Genomic DNA, 12,858 nt, shown 5'->3' on the forward strand with positions numbered 1-12,858 from the left:
ATAGGATTTAGCCACCATTCAATGCAGTAGATTTTATACACATTTCTTTTTAACTTAAGGGCATCGAATGATCAAATTCATTCATAGTCAGCTATGGCTGAAGATGGGTAACTCTTCTTATTCCATAGATCAAGAGGCAAATGAAGATTTCCTCCTGTCATACAAAGTTGCCACTTTTTGCTGTCACAAAATCATTTGTTATTTTCCTGCTACATAGATTATAAAACCCTTGTGAAAAAAATCTGTATTAGTAATCTCATAGATCTATAACATAAAATAATATATGACAACAAATCTTCAGAAAAGATCTCCAGCTTCTCCTCAAATCTATAATCCACTACATTCTTATCAAAAGTTGATCACCAAATAAATGTGAACTTATCTACTACAGGTGATCACTTTTCTTTTAGTGCACCATTGGTATTTAAAGTAGATTCTAAGAACACACACTGTTAACAGTATCTAAAAGTAAAAACTATAAAATACTGACAATCTTATAGTTAAAATTAATCTTGCCTTTTTTGAGATTGGTGTGCTTAAAAATTTAATTGATGTGAATGATTATGTTGACTATGCAAAGAAAAATAAAACACTGCTTCATCAAATCATTGCATTTTCCATATCATTTCAGAAAAACATGACAATTTTGCTTTTGAAGTTCTCCCTCCTGTGGTTTTCATCCCATCTTTACTACATTAAGATACATTTGCCTGTGATAATGGAGAGCAATTATAGCCAACAGAGGTACACATTTGTAATGTTGACTTGAGTGAGAACCACAAATATGTGGAGAAATCTTTGCTAGGTATAGTGATCACCTTAATCCGGACAGCCTATGTCCATCTGTACATGTGTTCTTTGCACTATTTCTATATTGTCTTATTTTAATATGAAAAATAAGGAAATCATTTCTTATTAAATTATGAATAAAGATGCCTTTATTTTTGACAGTTCTGACTCAAATTTTATAAACAAAAGTTATGGAAAAACCAGGAGTCCATTTGAATTAATATAATAATAGCATACATGTATACATTAATATGTGAGTAATTCAAGACCCCCCAAAATCAACTAACACAATGCGAAGTTTAGTTTTATTTTTATAATAATCCTCCATATGCAGATTTGAGTACTATGAAAAGAGCTTTGATAGGTATCAGTTTTGTAAAAGTAAAATATGAAGCAAGCATTGCAAGTTTTCTCAGTGAGCATCTTAATATCTTACTCAAATACTACAAAATGTATTCTTACCTGCTTCCAAAAAAATGTTGAGGGTAGGAAAAGAGAGAGAGAGAGAGTGTGTACAAAATAAAGCAACCAGGAGAAAAGCAGTATTTGTACTACTTCATTTTAAGAAAGCAAAAACTGAATAGCTTATATTGTCAGGTAAAGTAAATAGCATTTACCTTGTTTAGTAGCGGAACTGAGTTGAGCCCTGCTCAGCGCTGACAATTCCAGGGTTGCCTCTGTCTCATTCCTACTCTTGTCTTTTTATAGTATCTTCACAGCTGAAGCTTCATGCATCTCAGCGTGCCTCCCTCTTCGAGCATCACTTTTAACTCAGACAGGCAGGAAGCTGAAGCCAAAGAAACTCTCTGTCTGATTGGTTTCCATTCAGCGTTTCTGATTAATAAGAGACGTCCCTCACGTAGGAAGATATTGCCGCTGATGGCGCTGCAGGGCTCGAGTGCTGGGGCTGGGGGAGTAAGACCTCTTCAGGCACAGTGATTTGCAAGCGAATGAAGTGGGAGGGTTCAGAAAGGAGGGCTTTGTCAAAGACTCCCCCCCCCCCCAGGAGAAAATAACCCAGTGTTTTAGGCTCGGTTAATCAGCTCTGCTTAATCTGTTTGCGACTGGGGAGAGAGGTCACAGCATGTCCGTAACCTGTAAATCATCTATAGAAAATATATATCACATGGAGAATGCTGTTGCTCAAAAGAGATTTGGGGCATAGCCCCCGCAGAATTCACGACTACCTCTTTCAATTCAATACCAAAATTCCGAGTTTAAGAAAATGAAGAGAGGGAATTCAGATCACATGTATCATTGATAATGATGAATTTTTATCTGTGTCTCTGAGTTTGTAAACTAATCTTTCAAAAACAGTAATTTAAAAATATCTAATAACTGATGTCCTACCATGTACTTTTTAAGAAAGAGAATGATTTCAAGTATAATTTCAAGTATCTGCAACCCTGTTTTTTATTCGATAATGCAATTGAGGGATTTTCACCTTCCCCAGAAATGTCCAAAAATAACTGTGACCATAGCCACATCGTAAGAACTACACAGTCCACCTGTTAGATCCGCTGCCGCACACTGTACAACTGTTAGAGAGAGAGTAAAACATGAGAGAGTCAAACCCCGTTTCAGAAAAGTCTCTTTAGGACTTCTGGAAATGGCACAATAAGAAGGATATTGATTGTAGATAAATCCTTCTGAAAAGAAGTTCTAGTAATAGTTGTATGAAATGCACAGTGGGACTATGGCTCACTTTATAACGGCTCGTTAAGTCACAGTAAGTAAATAGCTTAAGTGCCAAAAAATATCAATATCCTATTTGATGCTTCAAAGGAAAACTGACAATAGAAAATAAAAATAAAATTGCCACCTGCCCCCCCCCCCAATAGTGACATTTATCCATGAAGTATAGATAATAGAGATGCCTATTTGTAGCATGAGCAGTATGGAAATTCATTTCTTAAAAGGGAAAACAAATACTTAGAAAATACCATTTTACAAATCCCCAAATACAACATGGCACTACGAATGTATGGTAATTGAACTTGGAGTACATGGTTTTTAAATAATTGTGAATTTGAAATGTAGGAAATGGACCCAAAAAAGGGACTTGTTTTGCCCATCTACAAACGAAGGAACAGAAAGAAGGAAAAAAGCTTTATGCATATTGTCCAGGGCTAGATGGATCCAAGTGGTTAAGAACAGCTTAGTGAATTCTTCATGGAGGCTAAGAATGTTTTCTTGAGGCAAATATATTTAATATAAAATTCACACACTCTTATATACTCATTTCTTCCAGGTGTACTTGATCCTTAAAATAAAAATGTATATTGTTGAAGTCTCTTTGTTAATGCCGAGATAAAGTACTATACGTAAAATGGGAAAAGAAACCAAACAAAATATTTTATCATAGTTTAAGGTAAATATGCACAAATAAAAGATTTAAATCCCTAAAGTTGAATACATTTCATTTCCCACCGAAACCCAAATGTAAGAAAAGACTGTTTTGTGTGAAATCTATAGTCCAACAGAGCATTTTATGACCTGATTTGAAGTTACTTTTGCTACTCCTAGAAAAGGAGTAGGGGAAATGTTACCATGTAAAAGATGGTTATTCTGTCAGGAATCTTCTGTCCTTCCCTTCTCTGTCATACCGATTATGGAGCATTTGAAAACAGAGGGCCTAAACTTTGGAATTTTTAAAAATTCTTTTATATCTTAAATATCCCTACTTGTAGGTTTTCATATGTAAGTGGAATTCTCTATTATATAAAACAGGTTTCAAGTCTTAGAATAATGTTTACAGATTTTAGCCAACAGGCTTACACAAAAATATTAATCATCCTTATTATTTATAATACATGTATATTTTCTGATGCATTCAGACATCAAAATCATTAACAGTAAATGTAAAATATTATTTGAACTATTCTTTCCAAGATTATTTTAGCACGAATTAACTTCTCTTAATCATTTGTTGCTGTACATGTGTTAGGGTGGGCAGTTATAGCAGCCAGCAAAGAGCAAGTCATGGCAGCTATGGGGAGAGTCAGAGGCCTGTCCTGGCAGCCCTCTAAAACAAGGCCACAAGATGTGGGATCAAACCAGATAGGCCCAAGATACCAAGTCTGGAAACCCTGGACCAAACAGGGAAGAAAAAAATACAAAAGCCTGCTTCCAAGGAAGCCCAGCCTCAAGTAATGAATATTCCAACCCCTTGTTAATAACTGTAGATAAAAGAAATCTGAAAACCTGAACCCCAGGTGTGCAGCTCTTTGTGGCTTTGTCTCTGTCTCTCAAGCTCACATGCTCTCACATCTAGAGGATGTGCTTTTGCTTTAATAAACTTCCTTGCCTGTTTTGCTCATCCACTGTGTTGTGTCTGTCCTTGAATTCTTTCTCATGATGAGAGCAAGGTCCTCTGGTGACATCCTGGGGATGGGCAGGGTTGAGGACTCGAGGTCCTGGGTCTCCCCCGTCACAGCAACAAATGTAGTACCATAGCAAAACAAAACAAAACAAAACACATGGTCTTTGAATTTTTCTCTTTTCTTTTTCTTTGAATATAATGCATCTCCATACTTGAGGACTCCATCTATCAAAATAACTGCTCATCCTTGTGAGTCATGATAAAAAATAAACATTTAGTCTTCATCCAGATTTCTGGCGCTGAACTCCTACAACCTTGAAATTTTCTAAGTGGTGAGAGCATTAGGTTGTCTTTTGTTATGTTAATGAAGTGACTTTCTGAACACCACCAAGGATGGGGGCTGGTTGCCAAGAGAACCAACCATGTGATTAGAAGGTTAGAACTTTTAGTTCTGCCCTTCTGATTTCTGGGGAGAGGAGAAGGGGTGGAGGTTGAATCAGTTGCCGATAAGCAAAATGGTTGAGTCAATCATGCCTATGTAAAGAAGCCTCCCAAAAAGACAGGGTTCAGAGAGCTGCTGGGTACTATAGTGAACACTTGGAGATTTGGAAGAGTAGCACCTTGGGACAGACCATGGGATTTGTAGCTTATGCATCTCTTCCATCTGGGTCTTTCTGAGTTATATCCTTTTATAATAGACTGGGGATCTAGTAAGTAAAATGTTTGTCTAAGTTCTGTGAGCCCCTCTAGCAAATTAATTGAACCTAAGGCAGGGCTTGTGGGAACCTTTGATTTATAGCCACTTGATCAGAGGTAAAGGTAACAACCGAACTTGTAACTGGCATCTGAAAGGAGTAGGGCAGGAGGGAGGCGGTTTCCTGGAACTGAACCCTTAACCTATGGAATATGATGCAAACTTCAGATAGATAATGTCAGAATTAAGTTAAATTATAGGACAACCAACTGGTGTCCCAAGAATTACATGTTAATGTGGTGAACCTCCCTGGTTCCACATTAGAATTGGTACCAGACCTATTTACTCTGCTATATAGACAACTCCAAATGTTTTCATTTTGTGTTATAATAACTTGACAGCTTGTTGAGAACTTTCCAAAAAGTAGTCACAATGCTAGTTTATCTTGCACTGAAATAGAAAATAAAAAGGATGAATTAATAAATAAAATAAACGTTATACTCAAGTGAGTTGTTAGGCATATAATTAGTCCTGCAGTGTTCAGAGAGGTCCATAAAGACATGGTTTTGCCCTGAGACAACTGTGCCATGACACCACTCATAGGACCATCCTGGAATATAAAACCAACATGTGGTCCTGATAAGAGCTGCTCATGCCTTCTCAGCTCACATCTTTGTATAATGACTTTTGCTTGCAACTGTTGTGAATAACCACCACCAGACCTTGAAGTCAAGAATTTGCTACTACAATCTGAAGATTAAACTATTATCAAGAATGGGGAAAAATTTAAAAATTATTCCCTTTTTTTCCTAAAAATGATCAATTTTAGTCCAGTCATTGCTTCATTGCTACTTACAGCATGCCCCAATCGTTTCCCATTACCATGATTCTTGTTATTATGGGCTCTGAGATCTTCCCAGAATTCATCAGAATTCCATAGACTGCTTATGCCCACTGGTGAATCTGTTTAACATCAGAAATTTTTTTATCCTCAGCCTTTTCTTTGAACATTCTGTCCCAGCTCTGCCTCAAAGATAGCTGTTGTCTGAGGGTTCTTTTCCATTTTGTATTTCATACATGAAATATAATATTAATCCCATAGCCCATGTACAACAGGACCTAGAGTGGGAATGAATGATCTCCTTGGTTGTCACTGCTAGACCATTTCCCCTCACTCCTTTACCCATGCTTGCCACAGATATTATCATGCCTAACTCCTCTTGTTGAAATCATTTAAAAATGAGATGATTGTTCCTCATTCATTGAAGCTGAGTATAAGCATAGCTTAATTTCTTCTACTTCTTCTTCCCCTCCTCGTTCTTTCCCTCTTCCTCTTCCTCCCTCCTTCTCCTCCCCCAACTCTACTTCCTACTCCTCCTCCTTCATTATTATGTTATTATTGTTTTTGTTCCTGTTGTTGTTGTTTTGGTTTTTAACCACTGCTCTCATCATTCTTAAATTCAGCAATCACTTAAATGATGTACACAACAATTTACTCCTCTTCCCTTGATTTTTCATTTACAGTGATGATTTCCTCCTCTCCAGCTACAATCTCATTGTCATACCCTATCTAGAAGAGGAAAAAAAAAAACAACAACTATTCTTTCTTCTCCTTTCTGGGCAACCCTGATAGCTCTTCCTCCATTCTGTGCCTCAAGGTAGAATAGCAATGTGTTGACTCAGTAAAACAAAACTCACCAAGAAAGGCAGGATTATGTTTTTTCTTTCAGATGGAGTTGGTAGTGTATTCTTGGTTATAAAATACTCATAGTTTGGGGACTTTGAAATGGTAAATATTCATGGTGTGTAAAAAAGCATGATACATACTTTTATGATCTTAATCACATTAAAATGCTTACTTGTGTAGATACACACATGGGACCTAGAAGTCAAACTGTAAATTGCTTGTGATTATGGATGACTTTGTTCTTTGCTTTTTGTGCCTTCAGTTTCCTTCTATTCACATGTTAACTTAAAAAAAAAATTTTTTTTAAAACCTAAAAAAAAAAAACAAAACACCTCAATTAACAGGAAAGCTACTAGATTCCTACTTTCCTTTAATGATGGGTAAATGGATGTCTCTAGAGGACAGTGTCAGAGGAAAGAGAATGATCTTTTCATGCATGTAGCCTTATCTCAACCAGAAAGATCAAAGGATCTGGTGCCCACAGGCCCCCTCCTAGGACAAGGATTCTCTTTTGGCTAATTGCCTAGGGTTCCCAGACCAAACAACCCTCCCTGTAAAATGGGGAAAACAGAGACAATAAAAAGATTTATCTGTCTTTTTTGGGTTGTTATAACAAAATACTATTGACTAGATGGTTTATAAATAACATAAATTCAATTCTCACAGTTCTGGAGGCTGGAAGTTCAAGATGAAGGTGCCAACAAATTTGGTGTCTGGAAAGAACTTGCTTTGTATCGTTTTGCTATGTCCTCATGTAGTGGAACATCTGAGGGATTTCTCTGTGTTCTGTTTATCAGGGCAGTAATCTTATTCATTAAGACTCTACCTTCATGACCTAATTACTGCTCAGGGGCCCCACCTCCTAACAGCATCATCTTGGGCTTTAGGATTTCAACCTATGAATTATGGAGAAATATAAACATTCAGACATAGCAATATTATATTGACTTTTTTTCCCTGTAAGATTGTTTATCCTGGATAAACCTTACCTTGCCCCTCTGTACATGTCACTAACTGGTGTTTGCTCCTGTCCTATAACTTAGTATCTATACTTGTAACCACCAAAAATGGCATGAATATGTTTTTTTCAGAAATCCCAATTTTGCTATTCTGACTCCTACTTTCAAATCACTCTCTTTGTTACCTTGATGCCAGCAATTCTACCTCCCTTCAGGACCTCTCATCCATCGACCCCACATCATTTTTAATGTTTGTCACTCCTCTGAGGTTCTCACATCTCTGCTCACTCGTGTTTGATCCCATGAGTCATTATCAAAACTTCTCCATTGCATAGCATACTTTGTTGTTCAGTTCTCACTCCATGACTACACACACACTATCTCCAGAGAGTAACATTTTTTTTTTTTTTTTAGAGAATGCTGAAAAAAAGTATAAAGAAAAGGAGCTCTGTATTAAGCTGTGGCAAAGAAATATGGACCAGGGATTCTGGGGTCCTGGAGTGAGCCATCCACCAAATAATGCAGCTGGAGTAGAATTTTGGAGTCAGAGTGACTGTCCTAGTTGCTCTTTGTTTTTTCTTCATAGTTCAGAGAGCCTTGACATACTCCAGGCTTCATACAGAAGATGAAAGTTTAGGAACTTCACAGAATCCTTGAAGTCTGTCCTTGGATATTTATAAGCCATGCAGAACATGGATAGCTGGTACAAGTCCTCTGCCACTTAAAAAAAAAAAAAATTCTGCTTATAGTTATACTTATTACGTGAATACTACCATGCCCATTATTAAATTCGCTCCTGCTATCACTAGCCATGATAATATCACTAATTTGAACATTAGCAACTGCTATGATTTATTGTATACTTGCATTAACTGCAGCCATTTTATAAATGTCTTAAAACAACTCTGCAAGATAGATTTTTTTTCTTGATATCATGCAAAGAAACTGATAGTTAATGAAGTTATTCATCAAAATCCACTTAACGAGGCAGTTGATAGAATCTAGAGCAGAAACCAGGTCTATTTAAGTTTAATGCCCATCCTTTTAAGCACTATACTTACTGTATACACCTCCCTCATTTGCCTGCTGGCCACACCATGCATCACAACTCAGGCACTAATGGGCAAAGGTAGAGGGAATATTGTTTATCCCCTAGAGAGATTTCTTATCCTCAGATTTTATACAATATAGAATTCTATCTAAACTGTTTATCTTTGGGGCACCTGGGTGGCTCAGTCAGTTGGGTGACTGTTGATTTGGGCTAAGGTCATGATCTTGGGGTTGTGGGATGGAGCCTCACGTTGGGCTCTGCATTGGGTGTGGAGCCTGCTTGGGAGTCTCTCTCTCCCTCTGCTCTCCCACCTCTAAAATAATAATAATAATAATAATAATAATAATGATAATAATATGTTTATCTTTGCCAAAAAGATTTAAAATATGACATATGAGAAATGTGCATTTAGATTTAGCATAAATTCTAGTAAGGAAAAGGTTAGAAAAACCTGACAATTTATGAATGATTTATAAGTATTAAACATAATTTAAAGGTTTTTTTTTTTTTTTTTGGCTCTTGGATGAATCTCTGGAAATACTTACAAATGCTTGTCCAGATTATGTTAGTCAGAAAAGTATTCTAAAAAGAACATGTTATAACAAAAATTACACTGACACCTACATTAAAGAAAAATATAGTTGTAAAACCCTAGAGTTTTATTCATCTTTGTATCTTTTTAGCACACGGCAAAGCACAGAGTAGTTAGCCAGTAAATGGTATGCTGTGTGCTTTATGTAAGTTTCAAACACAATTTAAATCTAATAAAAGCATTTAGTCATTTATTTTAATTTTAATTAAAATATTTTGTTATAAATTTGTAAATGAACACTACATTCATCCGAGAAGTCAGAAAATAAAATTACTTGATAACACAAAGAACATTTCTTTTGCTATCATTTAACATCACACACACAATTAATTTTAAATAAATAGGATCATATCCTGCGTACTATTTTTATTATGGATATGTTAAACATTTTTGTTTTAACACTGTTGTTTTTTGTTTTTTTCCTCTTTTTTGTGGTCATCCATGTTCCTTTCTGCTTTCCATGTAGGTACTGACATCAACAGATTCTTATATAATTTTTCATACTTCATATAATCGTATTTAAAATCTATTATCTATATCTATGTATCTATCTTTGTATCTGTGTACCTATGCTTTGCCTGTCTACCTATCACTCTATTATCTATATTGTTTATATGTTACCCTTAGTGTTTTCATTAAAAATAAACAGCATATTTTATTAACTTCTCTTCATCTTGCTTTTCTACTTAATATATTGTGGACACTTCTGTAACTCTATTGATAAACATTGTTCAAAGGCATTAAGCTATTCTATTTAATATTTATGGACATTTTCTTTTTGTAAAGTTTGTATCAGCTTTTACAATTGAAAATTTGGGATTTGTTTTTCTTGGTAAAATACTTCATCTACTTTCAAGCTTCTAAAATTTACTCACTGTTTCCTCCTTGTCTGCTATTTCCTCCCTTAGAATACCTTTTGCTTCCTTTTGCTTATGTGCTTTGGGGTTTTGTTGTTGTTGTTGTTAGATAGGAAATTACATATCTGTATTCAGTCTTCAGAGTAATAAAGTTCCTATATTTAGGTTTTATTTATTAATGAATGGAAGAACAAAAAATAATGGCATTTGTTCCACAAAATTTCACAAGAAAAATATAAATTGAAAAACTCTGATAATGAGAAGCCTGATATATAGAATTTAAATCCTAAAAAACATTGACCCTTAAGTCAAATGGCTTTGTAATAATCTGCTCATGCAAATAGCATGAATTGTAGAATATTGAAGGAAGAAAAACGTTTCCCAGTAAATAAACCAATACTTATTTCTCTGTGTGTGTCATGTTTTGATTTAGTAAACAACAATTTCTAATGGGTGGCTCATGAAGACTTTCATCCATACTTTAATATAAATGCCTTGCAAAGCTTCCAGCTAACGATAATCCTTTTGTTTTTTTCTTAAGTCTTTTAAAGATAAAAATCTATTTTACATCTTCAGTCCTTTATTTTTTTCATTTTATTTTAAGTTGAATTTTTTAAAGTGTTGTTTATTTCATCCTTGCAAATTGCTGTATTGTGTCTTCAACAATGTAAATACAACACATTGTATTATAATGTGATCATAGTGTCAGTTGTATAAATTGTACAAAAATTATAATTAATATGTTACAAAAAGGTATGTATATATCTTAAGGGTACAGCCAAAGGCCAAGAAAAGATTGAAAGCTCTGAGTTTAACAGTGACTTTAACATCATCTTTGTAAACAAGCAAATCTTTAAAGAGTACCTTCACATACATGGTACTTTGCTAGAAGCACTGAAATACCAAAGTAGAAATTCTGAGTTTCTTCTTTCAAAAAACCAAAGGAATAGTTTACAACCGTACAGAGTGAAAATAACCTTGACACATTTTCGTTTTAAACTAACAAACAGGACAGACTTTTGATTTAAACCTGCTGTCTGTTAGCGTCTAAACCTGGTTGGAGGAACTGTATCAGTGGTTCTTGTCCCTGGTCACATGTAAGAATCATGTGAGTGTGGGCTCCTCATCTTGAGATTCTGATTCAATTGTTTAAGGGTAAAGCCCAAACCCTGGCAATTTCAATAGCTCCCTGGTGATTCCAATGAGCACACTGATCAGATAACAATCGCAGTCTTGGGAATGAGAATGGGCTTACAAATTCAGCCCCTGGTTATGTTCAGACGGTCTAAGTATGTGATGTCTAGAGATCTCCTAAGACTTCAGGTTCCAGTGCTTCCAATCCCAATATGCAGTGCTCAAGGTAAACGGAATTTTTCATGATTCCTTGAATATACCACGTTTTGTTTGTTTTGCATATTTCTCATTGTTCCTTCTGCCAGGAAAATCTTTCTGTTCTCTGTATTTTTTTTTTTTTATTTCATTTCAGTGAAGGTGTTGTTCCTTCAATGAAGATACCCTTACTACTCTTCAGCAAGGGTAATAATTACCACTCCTCCTCAAATATCACTAATGGATGTATATTTCTTTCTGTGTTTTGTGTTTGTATTTGTTGTTGACAGGTCCATCTCCTTCCATTAGACTATTAAGTTCCTTAGAGGCTAAAATCTTTCCTTATTTACACATGGTGACATTACCGGCGCACATACTATTAGCTGCTGTTGTATAGTGGGGCTCATAAAGGGTGCTGTAAAATTTTTAAATTAACCAATTGTTTAATATGTAAGACCTCAGTTTTATTTTTTTCCTAAAAGAAGAGTTGTCTGTAATCACCTCATTATCTGTAAAGTATGGCTAACCTTATACAGTAGAATAATTTAACAAGCAAAAATAGATTAATGCTTATTATAAACATACCTCAAAAAGAAATATAACATTAGTCAACACTATTGTATATGGGGATTAATATCTTAATACCTATATATTAATTTCAGGTCATAAGCTGAAAAATGTGCACAGATGAACTAGACTGTACTTAAGTATAATTGATCTTGTTTTTCCACAATAAAAGCTACCATAGTTTGAAAACCAACCATGATGGTTATTACATTAAGTACCTCTTAAATTTACCTTATTGGAACTGCACAATAATATAAAGAAGCATGCATGACTTTTCTCACAACAAATAAATGTAGGCTCAGAAATGGTCAAATATAATGGTCAAATCACACACTCAGCAGGTGGCACAATAGTTACCAAACTCAACTTTGTCTTTTTTTTTTTTTTTTTTTCCCTGACACTTGTTATTTCTAGTGTGCTATAGACGCGAGAATACCAGATTACATATTCTGGGCACGTTTGTCTGATTTTCTCTGTCGTCCATGCTTTTTAGCGGAATGGGTTTAATAATTTAGATAACAATTCCAAGTTTTCTATGTAGTGAATGTGTGAATCTGAGCAAGTTACTCCATGTCTCACAGCCTGTTTTCACACAACAAACAAGAAACTGATCAAAGGATCCCTGTGAGAACCAAATGAGGCAATGACGTTGCAACAGAGAACGAAGTTTGTTACTAATACCAAGTTTGGAATTTTTGCTTTTAAAAGCGACAGAAGTGCATCTATACGAACAACGTTCTGATCATTTCAAGAATTCTTCTCATTTCAGTGGCCTACAGATATCCTATCCTGTCTATTCCTCTAGTTTGGTTTCTGGGCCAAGACCAACATTTGATTTTGTATCTGTTCACTCATAGCTGAAATCTCAGATGTCTGAATTTTTTTTTTTTTTTCCATTTTGGGATTCCAGACTAACGCTGAAAGCTAACATTGACAAAGCCTGTTCATGGAATATTAATTATGAAAATGTGGCAAGGACTAGATGACGGGGAAAAATCACTCCTTTGCATG

At 35.3% G+C, this 12,858-nt stretch overlaps 1 protein-coding gene across 1 annotated transcript in view; it reads right to left on the reverse strand.

Moving 5' to 3' along the window:
* The window catches only part of CDH9 (cadherin 9), a 132,864-nt gene extending 131,242 nt beyond the window's left edge, over nucleotides 1-1,622 (reverse strand). The window contains exon 1 of the mRNA XM_032861913.1: nucleotides 1,407-1,622. The gene's annotated coding sequence lies outside the window, so the exon portion shown is untranslated. The remainder of the gene's footprint in view (nucleotides 1-1,406) is intronic.
* Between the last annotated feature and the right edge of the window lie 11,236 nt (nucleotides 1,623-12,858).

Source organism: Lontra canadensis, unplaced genomic scaffold, assembly GCF_010015895.1.
Source record: "Lontra canadensis isolate GAN:19392208 unplaced genomic scaffold, GSC_riverotter_1.0 scaffold22, whole genome shotgun sequence".
NCBI lineage: Eukaryota > Metazoa > Chordata > Mammalia > Carnivora > Mustelidae > Lontra > Lontra canadensis.